Here is an 18,335-nt window from a genome sequence, read left to right as displayed (position 1 = left end):
ATTTGAAGAGGACTCTGTTGAGTTCTGCCACCCATTCTATGAAGAAAAACCACCCCCCCTTCAAAACATTCCTGTTGAGTGGCTGTTCTAAGGAACAGAGGAAGAGGCAGTAAGGTAACTAAGTATTTGCTAACTGTCAAGCACATAAGAGGCACCTAGCTTCAGAGACATCACTTAAGATGTGTCCTAATTTTACAAATGAAGAAACTGAAGCTTAGAAGTAAGAAGCATAATATAGTTAAGTCACACATGTGAACCCACAATTGACTTCCCCTCTTAGGTAATCAATAATATCCAATGATCAATAAATAAATTTTTTGTTTCCACAGTCCCATGTGTACCTTTAAACTTTTTATTTAAATTTTCAGACTCAAACTTTTTAAGATACCAGCATAATACCTTTCACAAAAATACCAGATACTGAATTACTGAACTGGGGTTCAAAAATCTGTTCATGGTTTACCCTACAGACACTTACCTTGCTCAGTCACTTGTAATAACACATGTATGAAGTTGATGCCAACCCACAATCAACAGAATACATTATGATTAATAATTGTTATACTAACTGGGTGATCAGATCTACCTCAGAAATGAAGCCCACATATGTGAGACAACTGCCTAGCACCAGGGCTGCAGTCTTCTGACAGGGAGTAATTTTCTTCTACGACTAAATTCTCAACCTTGGTCTGTCTACTCATGATCTAAAAACGTTTTCAGCCTCTTCCAACAGTGGCCAAGAAAGCACATGCAATTCACAATAATTTGATTCACAACAATTTCTATGTAAAAATTGGATAATTTTTAAGGACCTCAAGGTCCTTCAAAACACTTTAGGGTGGCAATCTATGCCTGCCAGAATCTGTTTGCTGGAATTACTAAATAAATAACCATGAAAAGGAGATGGAGGTGAAAATCAAGATTGTAGAAAATGTGAGCAGCAAAGAGAAAGGGAGTCAATCCTATATAATACTGCTTGCCTCAAAAAAAAAAAAAAAAGAAAAGAAAAAATTGCACCAAAGCTTTCTTCATTCAAGCAGTTGGTTTTGTTCCCTAACTGCTCCCCCACATATCTAAGTGCAGTGAGTACATTCCCAACTCCTACTGCCAAGTTAAAATGAAAACGTTCTCAGTCTAGAAATGATTGAGGTGGTTTTCTTTAATCAAATTAGAGCGGCCAAATGTTCCTTTCAAAGGTAACTGTCTACTCTGCAGCTGTATGCAAACTACCACATCAAATGTGAGGGAAAAAAATAGCGATAGAATTGTGTCCTTACAGTACAGTGCTAGTTGCAGAGATGGAGAAACAAAAGCATCCGTACAGTTAAGAATTACATTCACAGTGAGCTTCCAGAAATATGCTGACTTCACAAACTGTGAACAATATACTGAAACTTCCAGTACATAATTAGCTATTTTGGGGAGGGGAGTACTATGGGGGAAATTCCCCCTTAAAAACAGCTAAGCAGCAATAGATACCTTGAGTCATTTACCCTAGCGGACAAAGCTTCTCACTGAGAAACATTAAAAGACTGGCTAAGACTTCACAGAAAAAAAAAAATCTCATAGATCTTGCTTTTTCACTTCCTGTCTCCATCAAAAACATACCACAGTGAGTAAACTTGAGTATCCCACAAGCTTCAATTAAGTTTTTAATGACTCATTTGCATGTAGAATTTATTCTTTTAAATCATCAGACATGGGAAATTCCTGCAAAGAATTAATTCATAATAGGCTTATTTTTTCAGTTTATTTCCCTTAAGAAAAATCAATTGGCTAACATTCCCAATGTGATGTTTAACTAGCTTTTGCATGTTACAGTTTATACCAGCTGTTAGTGTTAGGGATGGTATATTAACAGTATGAAAATCTAGAATATGACAATGTAGTTAGATAGCCAGGTGCAACTGGCAATGGAAGAATGAGACAATGTTCTTTCTACATGTATGGATCCTCTCCAGATGATTATACTGCCCCCCAAATTAAAGAATATATTATAAAGAGGGAAAAGTATACCTCATATTTCTCCACAGCAGCTGCTCTTAAACTTTTATACTTCTGGTGAAATTTGCAAACTAATTCTTTGATTCGCACTCCCTCGATATACACAAATGTAAGGACTGCTGCATAAAGAAAACTTCCTGCACATAATAAGCAATTCTCAAGCTAAAACCCTTCCAACTCTCAAGCAAGAAAGCAAACTGAATTGCAAGGAAAAAAACCACATTTTAATTATTCAAAAATTTATTTCAAGAAATGTATCAGATGGATTTCCAGTTCAAAATGGTGGACGCATCACAGATATTTGCCTCTAGTCTTTCTCAGACACTGCTGAAGTAAAAATGAACAAACTTATAATTACAGAAGGGTACCACCCAAAAAGAGAGAGAGAAAGAGAGTTTAGTAAATTTTCTGGATGACTGAAAATAAACAGAAGTCAGCTGATGGAGGAAGTCACCAAAGACGACAGTGGTCTCCAAAGTGGAGAACATATAATCAGAAGATGTATTAAGAAAATATCTTCTCTTTATAGGCATTTTTAATCTCCTCAAAATAATTATTTTTGTTCATTTTAATACATAATAATATAACCATGTGTATATAACTTTTATAAATCAGTGAGTATCAGGGGCATGCTCAACTATTTCACTGGTGGGGAGGCCGCTGCCCCAGAGCAAGCCATAGGGCCACTGTGGAGGAAGCAGAAGCTGGACTAAGAGTCAGCAGGTGCAATGGAAAAAGGGAGGGAGAAATGCAGCCCAAATAGGGGAGTCAACTGAAGGTCTGTATAGAGGGTAACTGCGCCAGTTAGCATCCCCATACCCAGAAGCCTGGAGTAAAACCTTTTTCGTTATGGTACTTGGGGATTCTTCTACATCCTTTACAACTGGTTTTACTTTTGTGTATATATGTTAACATCATACTTAAGGGCAAAAGACTGAATGCTTTCTCCTTTCGGGAAAAATTCAAAAGCATCTGCTCTCAATACTTTTATTCAACATTGTATTAGAAGTTCTAGCCAGTGAAAAAGGCAAGAAGAAGAAGAAATTAAAGACATACATGCACAAAAGCACAACTGTCTATTCTTAGATGATGTGACTATGTATGCAAAAAATACTAAAATTTATAAAGGAGCTACCAGACTAATAAGTGAGTTTTTCAAATCATGAGATACAAGGTCAATATACAAAAAGAGACTGTATATCTACATATTAGCAAGGAACAATTAGAAACTGAAGTAAAAAAAAATGCCATTTACAATAGCATCCAATAACATAAAATGCATAGGGATAAATTTAACAAAATACAAGCAAGACCTTGACAATAAAAGCTACAAAACACTCATGAGGGAAATTAAAGACCTAAATAAACAGATTATATTCATGATCAGAAGTCCCAACAGTGTCAATATCAATGCTTTCTCCCCAATTAATAGAATTAAATGCTATCCCAATCAAAATCTCAGGAAACTTTTTGTATTAACTGACAACCTGACTCTAAAATTTATATGGAAATGCAAAGAATAAGAAGAGCCAAAACAATTTTGAAAAACAAAAACAAAGTGAGAGAATTTATACTATCTGATTAAGACCTACTATAAAACTGTAGTAATCAAAACATCAAGGCATTGGCAAAAGGACAGATATATAGATCAATGGAACAGAACAGAATCCAAAAACAGGCCCAAACTGATATGCTCAACTGATTTTTGGCAAGGCTGCCAAAGTAATTCAAAATGAGGAAAGCAAAATTTTTTTCAACAAATGGTGCTGAAATAAATAGCTGGCTATCCAGATAGGAGAATGAACCCAACTCTTACCTTAAGCCATACACAAAGAATTAAATTGAATGTATCACAGAGCCTACATGAAAGCAAAATTTATAAAATTCCATATGAAAAATTGGAAAAAGTCTATATGCCCTTGGGGTAAGTAAGCAAAGATGTCTTAGATAGGATACAAAAAAGCACAAACTATCAAGAAAAAATGATAAAGCATACTTTAACTAAATTAAAATCTTCTCTTTGGGATACAATATTAAGAAAATGAAAAGGCAAACTAAAGACCTGCAATATATGTAGCCGACAAAAGACAGCTCCAGAATATATATAAAGAACTCTTACGATACAATAAGATAACCCAGTTTTTAAAAACAGTCAAAGTATTTGAATAGGTACTTCTCCCAAAAAACATATCACAATGGTCAATAGACAAATGAAAAAAAGTTCAACAACATTAGGCATTAGGTAAATGCAAATTAAAACCACAATGTGATATCAGTTCACAGTCTATACAGAATGACTAAAATTAAAAAGACTAACAATACCAAGTGTTCAGGAGGATGGAAATCAAATAGAACCTTCATACACTCCTGGTGGAAATGGAATAATAAGTTTGGAAACGTTTGGCAATTTCTTTAAAAATTAAACACACATGTGCCATACCAATCAGCAATCCACTGATTTCATAGGTGGATTTCATGTCCAAGAAATGAAAGCACATGTCACATCACTACAAAGACCTGTACACAAATGGTCATAACAGTATTACTCATAATAATCCCAAACTGGAAACAACACAAATGAAATGACTACTAACCAACAGGTGAATGGATAAAGAAACTGTGGTGAATCTGTATGATGAGGAAGAATGAACTACTTAAACAGTCAACAACATAAAAGAATCTCAAAAATAGTATCTATGAAAGCCAGATACAAAAGAACACAATACTGTTGATACCATGGATATGACACTCTAGAAAGGACAAATCTAACTTATGATGCCAGAGGTCCCAGTAGGGGTAGGGGATTAAGTCCAAAGATGCCTATTGGGGTAATGGGAGTATTTTAGATCTTGATTGTGGTGGTTATGTGGGTATATAAATTTGTCAAAACTCATTAAAAATGTATGCTTAAAATTATGTATTTTGCTGTATACAAATTATATATCAACAAACTTGATTTTTTAAAAAAGCTAAAGTATACCAAAAAAAAAAAAAAAATCACCAGACATTTAAGGAATCCAGCAGGGAGAAAAACAAAAAAGTTAACCAAAAAAACTAAACACTGGCAGAAACAAAGATAATATGGAGAACATTTTTAAAATTTAAAGCAATTCAAGAAAATATTACAGAGAACCAGAGGAGGATGCTTAAAAACAAACAAACAAACAAACAAAAAAACAACCAATAATAATAACAAGAAGCAGAGAACCAAAACAGATTCTCTTAAGTTAAGAATATTAATTTCCAAAAGAGTAAATTTCAATAGACATTTGGAAAATAACACAGAAATTTCTTTAGAATACAAAGCAAAAAACAAAGAAAAATAGATTAATTAGAAAATAGATAAAAAGAAGGTAAGAGGCACAGAGGTCCCAACTGAAAGACTGAATACCTGACTAAAAGGAGAACCTCAGAAAGAGAATAGAACTAATGGAGAGGAAGAAGTCATTTTTAAAATAAAATGAAGCAAATCATCATGCAGAATTCCATAGAATGCCCATTAAACTGAACGGGGAAAAAAAATCCCACCATACCTAGACACATAGTATTTCTGAAGAATACAGTCTGTGATAAAGGCAAACAGGGCAAGAAAAAATAAAAAGGCAATTACAAACTCCAGGAAAAACAAAATGGTACCAGAAAGTCATGGCCTGAATAAGCAGCACACTAAAATAGGGCATATATTTGAAACAAGTGATGCAGAGTAAGAAGAGAATCCAGATATTTGTATTTAAGAAAGGAGGACTCTGTCAGCCTCTCAGGGTTATAATGTTGGACCTGGCAAGAAGGAAACATAAAGGCCAACTATTTGGCCCAGCCCTGAACTCTCTTTATATATAGCTAGAATAGTGTAAGCACTATTTACTAGTGTTCAACTTCCAAGGATCAAGCTCTAGACAGCACAGGGAAGCCTCTGTTGTGGTTGCAGAACAGAATGCAAATGTTTAACAACTTCAGCAAAGTAGCTGACAGAAATTGTGATGTTAAAGAGAGGACAAAGTAGAGGAAAGGTTAGGGGGATAAAATATTCTCCTCTTACTAAATGGAGAATCAAGAGATATTGCCCAAAGTGCATGAACAAAATACTGATGTTTAGGGATATTATTTAAAATTATTATATGAAATAAAAACATCCCTATCTCACAGAAGGTGAAAAAAATGACTACAGAGTAGTATTAATGAGCTAAATCCTCATCTTTCAGAGTAGGAAGTCAACAGATACTATGTGAAGTTTAAATATCAAGAGATAGACTACAGCATATTATCTAGACTTATGGATGTAACTAGCAGAAGCACCAAAAACAAAGAGTGAAATTAAGTTGTATCTGAGTACTAGGATAGGGATAGTTGGAGCAGGCGCCTTGCATTTTTTTTTTATCATAATCCCTTTTGTTTTAATCAGTATTAGTATGAATGTCATGATTACAAAAAAATCAGGGGAAGGGGACACAAATTCTTTAAAATTTTTTTCATTAAGAGGTGCATGTCCCCACCCCTTGAATCTGTAGAGCTTTAACTCACTAATAACCAATAAAATGTGGCAGAAGTAACATTGCCTGTTTCCAGGGATGCTAGCTTTCCGAACCATGAACCACCAACCCACATGAACCACCAAACTTGAAAGTGAAGACACTTCTAGATGAGTCAAACTCCCCACTCTTAAGTCATTTCCAGCTGATATCTTGGAGCACAGACATGCCATTTTCACTGTGCTCTGTCTGAAGTTTCTGCCCACTAAATGCATGAAGATAAGAAAATGGTTTAAACCCCTAAATTTTGGGGTAATTTACTACATAGCAATATTAACCAGAACAATTGCTTTAATAGAAAAATGTAATTATTTTAAATAAAAAGCTGCAAACTCCCCTCCCCCATAAACTTTGGTATTCTACTTTAGTAACAACTTCCTTGCAACTGACCTGACAAGTGGGAACACACACCTTGTCTTTACTGTTCTATTCCTCCCTCCTTCTCTTCTTTCCCTCCCTTTCTTCCTTCCTTTTTCCACTTTCTTTTCATTTATTACTTCTGTATTATTATTTTATAACATTTTACTTAATTACTTAATAATATATTATTATTTAGTAATATATTCTTAAATATTAATTATTATTATTTTGTGACCAGTGATATCACAGGCCATTCATTACATGATCACAATCAACTGTTCTAAGCAGAGAAGGAAGATGTTTGGAAAGGCAGCACAAAATAGGAGTACTGGGAGAAGGTTCATCATGGGACTAGCCACTGGAAACTCACTACTTATAAGGACAGCCAGGCCGGGCGTGGTGGCTCATGCCTGTAATCCTAGCACTCTGGGAGGCCAAGGCAGGCGGATTGCTCAAGGTCAGGAGTTCGAAACCAGCCTGAGCAACAGTGAGACCCTGTCCCTGCTATAAACAGAAAGAAATTAATTGGCCAACTAAAAATATATAGAAAAAATTAGCCAGGCATGGTGACGCATGCCTGTAGTCCCAGCTACTCGGGAGGCTGAGACAGCAGGATTGCTTGAGCCCAGGAGTTTGAGGTTGCTGTGAGCTAGGCTGATGCCACGGCACTCACTCTAGCCTGGGTAACAAAGTGAGACTCTGTCTCAAGAAAAAAAAAGGACATCCATAGCCATTCATACAAGGCTTTTTAGTAGAGTACATATCAATATTTTTAAAAATTCACAGCCCCCAAAATCTGAAACCATGTCCTCAAATTCCACCAAAACATCTCAATCAAATCTGCGGAAACAGTTATGTCCATTTAAGATATCATTAAAACATCTCTTAATATTACTGATATAAAATTATGTTTAATTTTTATTAAACATGTTTAATTATTTTAATTTTTAATAAAAACAGTAATGGAAGAATTAGTTCAGAAGGGATATATCTCAGAATCCAATCTACTTCCTAGACATTACATTACTAAGTAACTCCTAATTCCTAAGTCAGAATCCACTTTACTACCATAATTATTAGAGACTGTATAATACCAAACAGTTTTAAATGTGATATTAATGAATAGAAAAATAATATATCTGATAAGTTTTGGTGTTAATTTAAATTTTTACTGTCAATAAAATTACTGTAAGAGTAATCTCAAACAACAGTTTATTTATTCACTGAGTCATTTACTCAACAGACATTAAACTATATACAGGCACTGTTTCAGATGCTGGGCATAAATCAGTGAACAAAACAAAAATTCCTGCCCTCATGGAGCTTATATTCTAATGGGAACCTGACATTCTATATTAATTCATGCAAATACTCAACAAATATTTGAATGCTAGGCACAGTGGGCAATGCAAAAATGGTTAAAATAAACTGCCCAGAAAAAGCGATCAAATAACAATGCATTTTATTAGTACGGATGTTAAGAATGCGACTCTGAGTTTACTCATTCAACAAGTACTGGTTTGAGGACTTTCTAAACATGCCAGAATTTTCATTTACTTTCAGATCACCAGGTTTCAGATTTTGAAGTTCACCAAGAAACTTCAGATCTACTTGCTATCCCTGGTTCTCTCACCTCTACGTTCACTTAGCTCATCTTTGCCTACCTTCTTCCCTTCTTTTAATGAGTATGTTGTCCTTTTTAGATACACAAATATATCTCTAGACTATTCTCTACTTGCCTAATGATAGATTCACCTCTGATTTTATCAACTAAAGTGAAAAAAACTTATACCACCTTTTTGAGACAAAGATACTTCTCTTGACTCTCCTCAAAAGTCTTGTTTTTCTAGGACTGAATTGGTACCACTGAGTCAACCACACCCATACATTCTCCTTGAGATCAATCCCATCACTCTGAGGCAGTCAACACTAGAGAGTAGAGAGCAATGCCTCAGAAACAGACTTTATTCGTTTGTACAACTAACTGGTTTAGTTGAGATCCCAACTGCCATCAGTTCTAGTCAAATGAGCAAGTAGTTATTAACTAAATAACCACTGATGAAATCCCATGGGCTTAAAAAAATGTGTAATGACTAACAGGATTGTCACAACTTTACTTTTGTGTCTTAATGAGTAAAAAAAAGTTCGTGTTATTTCAAAGAAGCTATGTTCTCCCAATCCTTTTAGGGAACTTACATAATTTACATGCATTTTATTCATGATCAGCACTAACTTCCTTCTAGCCCAATCTCTAAATTTATCTCTTGGTTTCTCATGGCTCAACAAGAAAATATTCCATTTTTGCCCAAGGCTACTTAATAACTTAAGTGATTCTAATGGCTGGAAGGTATACTAAATCATCTAAAACTCTCAACTTGAAAAGCACTCAAATAGTCTCCTGGTTTCCACTAAAAAGTTTTCAAATGTCCTTGTCAGAGCCAATACCCTAAACTTTAAAAGTCTGCCCTTGAAATGCAATGATGTCTTTTGTTTTTCTTGCTCTGTTGCTGAATAGGTGTAACTGTTAATGCTCCTGAATTTATACTTTATACCATCTAACAATAAAAGCCTTTTAGGAAAAATGTTTTCTACTAGCCATTAGGCATACCTAACATAGAAACTATGAGATTACTTAGCAGTAAAAGAAAGCTAAGAAAAAAAGAATTCACTAGAGATTGGTGCCCCTAAAAGAGACTTGCTTCCTTGCTGTAGATAGTAGAACTCTTAATGATTTTAACACAGAGTACTCAGAACAAGATTTTAAATGTCATAAAGCAATTATGCCATAGGAGCAGCCTCAGAAGATAAATGTATGACATAAAAATGAATAATTGTTTGAGATTCTGAAGTTAAAAAAAATAAAGATGGGGAAAAAACGAGCAAAGATTAGGATTAATTTGGATAGTGAAATACAAAAGAAATCATTAAACTCCCATCAGTTTTGACAGTGTGTTCTGAGTATTTGGTCCACAGAACCTCCCACAATAAATTCATTAATGAAAAGGATAGAGCATTGGGTAAATACGACACCAATTTCCAATAAACAGATGAAAAATTATATTTTACTGTAATTACTATAAACCCAATACACATCTTCTTAGAAATATGTAGCTCCACTCATACTGTCACACAGGGTTGGGGTGGGAAGGGTGAAAGTACTACCAATCAGTAATAGAGAAATCTGTGTATACCAGTTTCCTCTACAAAATTATACACTACTTGAGGGCAGGGACTCATTTTGTTAAAATATCTTACATTTGTATAATATTTTATCTTTGTATATATAATTTCATTTAATCACACTTATCCTTCAAGGTCCAAAGAATAGTAATAATTCTTATTTTATTGTAAGGAAATGGCAGCCAAGAAGAGATAAGAATTTACCCTATGTCACAACTAATAAGTGTAGAAGTCGGGATAGAATAAGAGTCTTCTGACTCCTAGTCCATGAGCAGCAACATTTTTTTAAATGTATTAATATTAGTATAGAAAATTTCCAATATATACAAATGAACACAGACTACTACAAAGAACTTCGACAACTTCAACAAGATCAACTCATAGCCCCATCCTGTGGCATCTATACCCCATTTTGAAACAAATTCCAGATCTTATACCATTTTGGGGGTAAACATTTCAATATGTACTTTTTATGATCACTGTCTTAATCCCATTTAACAAAGGGTTGAACAGAGCAGATGCTCAATAAATAGTTGTTGACTGCTAGAGACTTCACCTATGTTTTCAGACATTATTACCCATTACTGACTAATAAAATAAAGTTCTCAATTCCTAAATGGCACATCCTCATTCTGTCATTCACAAATATTTATTCTGGGCTACAAGATGCCAGGAATGAGGCTAAATGCTTGGGATACAGCAAGGAACAAGACAACACAGTCCCTTCTTTCAAGAACCTTGCATTCATTAATTCTACATGTACATGCACACATGAACACACAAATACCAACCACGTGTGTCTTGAGAAACTGGAATTAGTTCAAGCAGGAGAAATATTTCTTAACCTAACCTACCAGTTTGTCAAGGTAGAATCCAAATTCTCTGTGCACAAATTATGAAGAGGAATAGAAGACAAGGCTTAAATGGAATTAGGAATCATCACCTTTTAGAAATGATTTGTGTCTAATTCTGCTATTTTCCCACTATTGAAAGCCAAAGAAATTAAAATTAATGGAGAAAAAACAAAAGTAGAATTCATGCAATTGACTAAAATGTATTTATAATATGTTACATTCCTACATTTAAAAATTTTCAAATCATTTTCAGTTTTTACTGAATGTGTGTGCATTTCCTAATGTTAATGTCTTCCTTGTGGTATACAAATAAAGTCCAATAATGCTTAGTTAACCATAGGAATAAATTACTTAAACTTTGAAATTCATGTTAATATAAACTATATAGATTGGAGTAAAACAAAAGTCAAACTTTCTTTTTCCAGTATTTAAATTATTTCCCAGGAAACCCAATAATCCAATATAAACAGATCCATTCTCCCTCTTTGACAGCCCTTAGTATTAACATTCTTTCATATGGTGGAAATAATCCATATGGTCCCTCCTTAATAACTGGACCCCTTTTTCATGATTTCACTCATTTGCTACTTACTCATGTTATTTCCACTGGACAAGTGTAAATGGACATGATCACAAAACACTCTCTGCCTCAAAGAGCTTACAAATGGGGTGTGAAAGGATATAGGGTGAGAAGAGGGTGGTCATTGGAGGTGTGAAGAATTAATACTATATCTTATGTAACAGAATTAACATAAGGGGGCAGATATATGCTAACTGCCATAAAGGAAGTCCAAAGTTGTCAGTGCTCAAAGAAGGCAAAAATGTTATCCATATGGAGGTATTAAGGAGTATATGACAAAGAAGGTGTCATTAGAAGTTGGCATAAAAGGATAGGTAGAATTTCAACAGACAGAGCTGTGTGGGGAGGGACACCAAGCACACATTCCAAGATCAGTCCAATTAAAGTTACAGAGGTAGATGGCAAGAAATGCACTTGAGGAAACGGAACTATACATCTACCTGTAGGATACCTATAACAAATACATAAAGAACACTAGAAAATCCTATCAAACCGAAGCTAGTACTATATTGAAGACAAAAAAATGGGTAGTCAGGAAAAGTTTAAAATATGAATAAGTATTTGAAGGCCCTTACTAAATAGACTTCATGTATATATGCCTTACAGTTAATAACCAATAATTTCCCAATGTCAAAGTTAGTCCAAGGTACATGCCAATGCTGTAAGCAACTCTGAAGGATGAAAAGTGATCATCTGAGGGGTTTATAATTTAATTTATTCCACTTCATTCAGGAAACATCTACTGGTTAACCAATAGTTACAGATACCATGTTATTTAAGGACATAAAATACACAATCCTTATTCTTAACTCAATAAACATAAAGTCATTAAACTGAAAATACTTTTATATCTCAAGGGAGTTTCTCCTGGTATGCAATGACCATCAGTCAACCTGTCCTGCTAATGTTGGATATAAACTTCTGTCTGAATCTTAGCTATTCTCAATCAATTTGTATCTACACTGCATATAATCATGGAATAAAATCGTTGACTAAAAATGAGACAAATTTTTTGCATCTACAAAATGATTCAAATTTTATGGTTATAAAACAGACCAAATGGTGTTGGACTAAGTAAGTTAAATATAAGACGCCTTCCAATTAAAAAATCCCCATGCTATAATTCTAATTCTACTTAGCCAAATCCTTTAGGAGGTCCAGATAATAGGAATCAATAATTAAAATGATTAATTAAATCACAAAGCCAGTAGTTGTTCAAATTTAGGCAAACTACTATAGGCAAAGTAGTATATGGATCGAGGATGTTGAATAATAATCCTGTCACACATGGCCTTTCAGGCTACAAATGTTCACCTGCACAGATTCTTGCCACATGCCTTACAGTACTTTTACTTCACATCTTGGGCAAGAGCAGTTACTTGTGCAGCTGGTAAAACAAAAATCAGGTATGAAAGCAAACTGGTGACATTCAAGACAACTATCCAGTGGCTCTTACAAAAATCCTCTCTCTGCTGGCCTGCCTGTCCTACCAAACTTAGCATCTATGGATCACCACTCCCGTGGTGACCTTTATGTAGGAATGCTTGCTATCTATCAACCACTGGTGCCCATCTTAAGTGCTGCCTCCTGAACCGTGGACAAAGCCCAACATCATACTACTATCTTCTCCTGTTACCAATTCACCTACACCCAGACTTCATCTCTGCTGTGTCTACTACATCAGGAAGCTCACAATTAATTTACTTCCTATGAAGACTGGAAAGCTCATCTAAATTTCACAAAAAATAGCAATAGTGTGATTAGTTCCTCAGAAGCATGGATAACACATGTTTGTTTATGTGTCTGAAGACTGTTATGGTGTCTAATTTTCAAACATTATGGTGTTTACTTCATTAACTGGGTGGTAGGTGCTAGAGCCACATTATACCGTGTTTCATTTATTAGACATGTACTAAGCATTTCAATGTTTCCTGCTGTTTTTTCTCTAAATTGAATTCAATATAATTAATGAATTACTTAACTATATTATTTACCTATATTTTATGTAAATATAGCTTTTTAAATTATCATAATTATAGCCCAAATTCTTTAAAAGCAGAATTTAATGGAATAATCATATTAATACTTTTTTACACATAGAACTCAGTAGGGCATACTGCAGAATTTAGGAATTTCCTGAATTGATATGTCTCTTATTCCTAAAACCATTCCTAAAACCAAACCATCACCTTTGTCTACATATAATTCATTTTTTCCAAACTAGAAATGTACTCACTTAATATAACTCCATCCATTCATCAGACAAACAAAATATTTCAATTCCTACTCAGCTTTAAGAACAAGTCAAAAACTTGACCTATAAAGTGTCTTCCAACCCTAATATCTATGATTTTACAAAGGTACAGTGAAAGTATGGGGTGTTTCCTTCTTTAAAAACATTCCTAAGGAATCATTAATAGTGAGGCATATTTTTTTAAAAAAAGAAATTTTACTTTTAATAAGAAGTCTATTTTCATAGATATTCATTTATCCATGTCTTTTTTTTTTTTTTTGAGACAGAGTATCTATGTCTTAAACACAGGAAAATATCCCAAAAGACATCCAAGTTTATACAAGTTTCCCTCTTATGGCCCATTTTCTCTTGATTCTGTAGAGAAATTCTAATAATTCCATGTTGATAATAGTTGTATAAAAAGGATACAACTGCAATGTCAAAAATTCAGCATTATCTAGTCCTTCTTCAGAAACAAGGAATGAGCAGAACACCATTGTGAAAATGTTTATTTACTACACAGCCTTGATAAACTGGAAACTTTTCAAGGAACTCCTAGAGAATGAAGGAAGAGATATACTTTTAACAACTGAAACTTAAAAGAAGAATTACATTGCTTTTCATGCTTTTATCAAAACAAGCCCTAATAAATATTTTAATCAACCACAAAATTACACTTTTATTTAGAAAGATTCCCACAAACTAACCCACTTGAAGACGTGGCTTTACATTTAGTCAAATAATATGCCATGTTTCTTCTACCCTGTTAATAATTAGGTTTTCTCGAGAAAAGTGTATTTTTACTCTCCTTTTATGCTATATTTATTATTGAGATCTTTAAAGACAGAAAATAAAGCAAACTCTCTTTAGATAATCATTGAACTACACAGCCTCTTCTTCACTTTTCTTTTGTTTTGTTTTTTGTTTTTAAAGCAGTGACTAAATATTCTAATAATAACAATTTGACATATTTAGACATTTACACACCATTTGTTTATTTACTGATATGCAATGACTTTTGGTTTCCAGAGCCAATACTTGAATTTGAATTGCTTTTACTGCTACACTAATAAATTTAATCCCTGGGGGCAATATAGGTAGCACTTACCTGTAACTCTTACAACATATGATACTATCATGTATCAGGAATATTGTGATCATCTTATTCCTTCAAACACAGGGAGAACTACTTGAGGAGAGTAGCCAGGTATGACTTACCCAGGTATCTTTTCCAGCACTTAGCCCCATAGTTTTCAAAGAGTAGGTACTTCCTAAATACTTGTTGAATAAATGAAGCTCAAATGTTCACGTGTATTAGTTACATGTCAATGCCTTCATAATTATATGTTATAGATCAATTCCTTTGTCCTTAAGGTGAAATTTAATCTTCAAAAAGCATTTGATTGTGATTAATATTTTGGTTATGTTGCCTACTCAATCAGCAAATTTCTGGTAACTAAATTACCACAAATATTAGTTGCTCTATAAAACTGGTTAAGTATAGTAAAAAATAAGGCAATTGAAATAAATGGGAGCAAATTATTAAGGAAAAAAAAAAAGAACTGCTCATCTCATTATATGGTAAGTTCAAGTGTAGATATTTTTTCAGACTTCTTCACTGCTGAATCCCCAACTTCTAGAAGTATCTGGCACATAGTAGGCCCTCAGTAAATATCTGGTGAATGAACAGACTGTTGACAAAACATGTTATTTTATCTCTTTATTTTCTGTAGTTCAGGATGTTAGAACAGGATCCATTTGTGGAGTGCAGAAGCTCCAATATAGGTACATACTGAAGTCTGATTCTGGCAAGGGTTCCAGGATTTGGGATTACCAACTGTAAAATACGGGTAAATTTACATCCCAGACACTGACTGGCTGATCAAGGTTGGGCCTGGGATACATCAAGTGCAAGTAAGCAAAAATTTAAAGTCATTATCCCTGAATGTGCAGGCAGTACCAGTGCCAGCAATAACAAGTCCGCTTTTCTGGCAAATCCATCAAAATTAAATCCTAAACTTTTGAAAAAACTAATATGTTTATTATGCTCCTGCTAGCTTAGAGGCTTAACTATCCAGGGAGGGCCTATAATTATGATCAATTACTTATGACTTGAAGGCACTTATAAAAGCATCTGCCCTTTTAAGAAACCATTAAAGGACCAGGCAAAAGACTGTAAAACTGATCCTGGGGCAACAATAAATCACAGGTTTTGGGGCCCAACTGACAACTCTCCCTTGGAAGGATAAGAATTGTCACCTGTCCTTGATTTCCTGACCCTGCCTGAACAAATATTAGTAACATCTAAAGTCTGGAATTCTTACTCTGGTCAAGCAAGTCATGGGGGCCAATGGTTGCCCCAAGGCAGAGGCAGAAGAGAAGAAACAGGAAGGAAACAAAAAGGGAATGGGGATCTGCAGCTCGTGAGGGTGATATCATCAATAATTTCCTCAAATGTCACTGAATTTCATGGCATGTGACTGATAGTCCTTTCTGACAAACTACAGAATAATTATACTCAAGTAGCTTCTTGGTTCCAGAGCCTATAATATCTGGGTTTGGATTTGATTTGTTCTATAAAAAAGGTCAGGTGAATTGATGTCTTCCTGGCAAGTTGCTCCAAGGCAAGAGTCCCACTAATCTGCTGGAATATAAATAATACTTACATATTTGAAGTACTTTTAAATTTACAAAGTGCTTTCACAGACACTATGTCACTTTATCCTCACAACTCTTAAGAGATAGGTGCCATCATCACTTAACAAGTAAAAATAATTTTAGAAAATAATGTCTTTGTCTTCAAAGCATAAGTATATCCTCCTCAAGTTCATAGTACAGAATCCAAGTCATGGGTTAGTTAGAAATCTCTAAAGATAAACCAATCTCAAGAGGATAAATGAAAAGAACAGAATGGATCAGAAATCTACCAGCACAATGGCATAAACAGTCTTCCTCTGTCACAAGAATGGATTGTGCTTTGTAAATTATAGTGTTCCACACGGGGTACCTCTGTAACACCTCTATGTTGGAAGAATATTATTTTATTTATGTACAAAATAATGACTCTTAATTGGATATTCCATAGGTAATGGACAAAATAAAACAAGAGCATTGTAAAATTTTAATGCTGGAATTCAACCTTTGGGAAGCATTTAGGTGATTCCTCTAGGAAAATAACTAAGTTACAGGGACTGAATGAACCCTCTTCTTTACCCTTTACCCTCCAATATCACAAAGACATACCCCCCAAGGGATTTTGTTGTTTTTAACAAAGAAAACACACACACAAAAAGGTAATCTATTGCTTTTATATATAATCACATCTTCCCACTCATTCTCTCAGTCTCAGTATCTTTTGTGCTTCCCTCCTTCACTTAGCTAAAGCAGAGGTATAATGGGGTCCTATCTTTATAGCCATTTACTACCTTATTTATGTATTTATGATTCTTTGCTGCCTTCTAGCCTGAGTCTAACTGTGTTGGGAACAAAGCGCCACACAAATCACCAGCCTGGGATAAGAGGAGACAAGTTAAAACCTCCCAGGAAGATTCTGTAGACACTTGGTCTCCCTGAGTCTATAGAAGGTTTGGTATTTCAAAGGTCAGTCTTGGGTCTCTCCACTTTGATGACTAATGTTAAATTGTTTGACTTTTTACAAAAATATTTAGCTGTGCTTATTTACATAATTTCATCCACAGCGCACACAGTAGGCATGTATTTGTTGAACAGAAACCCTCGATGGATGAGAGGACAAGAGCATTATCTTAAGAACTGAGAAAGGTAAAATCACCATCCAATTTGTACAAGTTTCCAGGCATTCCTTTTCAACTTAAAGCTATGCATCTCTGTTTAGAAAAGAAAAGGATGACACAATCAATGTCAACCACATAATAGGGAAATTCCAAGGATCACTAAGAAAACATCATTATCTCAAGTCACACATATTTCCATTTAACACTGGTTACCATACAGGAGGAGAGAACCGCTGTCTCCCTGCCCACTCGCAAAACCGTCCAAGGTAAGCACGGGCAGAACAATTAGAATCCAACGATACCACATCTTGGCCTCACATCTAACCCTTTGGAGAATGAGTCTAAGAGCTATGCCAGCCCAGAGATATAAAGCAATACAGACATACAGGTAAGTTTTCAAAACGGCGCTGTTCGAAATTGGGCATCAGCTTTGAAACCCCTTAGACCATCAGGAATCATTCCTATTATGAAACTTTAACAAAGTGAAACTGTGAGTGTGATTTTCTTATTAAGTTTTCTGCATTTTTTTAAACCTGAATCATACCAGGCTCGACCCGTAAAGTTCTTACTAATTATCACACCGCATCCTCATTCTCAGTCTCTCAAAAATTCCCCAAAGGCACGGCCAGTAAAAATATGCGGGGGCTAGCAGGCCGTGTCTTGTGCCTCTAAAGGGCACTCAGCTGCCCGGGACCCTCCTTCAGGGCGGCGAGCAGGAGAAAACACTTAGACGTTGCACAGCGGCGGGGAAGCCTCGGCAAGTCAAGCCTTCTGCCTTGTCTTTCGTTCCCTGTCCGGCAAGGTCACCTGCTCTGGCCCTCGGCTCTGTCGCAAAAACTTACT

At 35.0% G+C, this 18,335-nt stretch overlaps 1 protein-coding gene across 4 annotated transcripts in view; it reads right to left on the bottom strand.

The window, feature by feature from the left end:
• The window catches only part of CDK6 (cyclin dependent kinase 6), a 209,150-nt gene that overhangs the window by 187,158 nt on the left and 3,657 nt on the right, over nucleotides 1-18,335 (bottom strand). The window lies entirely within an intron of this gene.

The sequence above is a fragment of the Microcebus murinus genome, chromosome 9 (assembly GCF_040939455.1).
Source record: "Microcebus murinus isolate Inina chromosome 9, M.murinus_Inina_mat1.0, whole genome shotgun sequence".
Classification (NCBI taxonomy): Eukaryota; Metazoa; Chordata; class Mammalia; order Primates; family Cheirogaleidae; genus Microcebus; species Microcebus murinus.
This window is presented reverse-complemented; position numbering and strand designations above follow the sequence as displayed.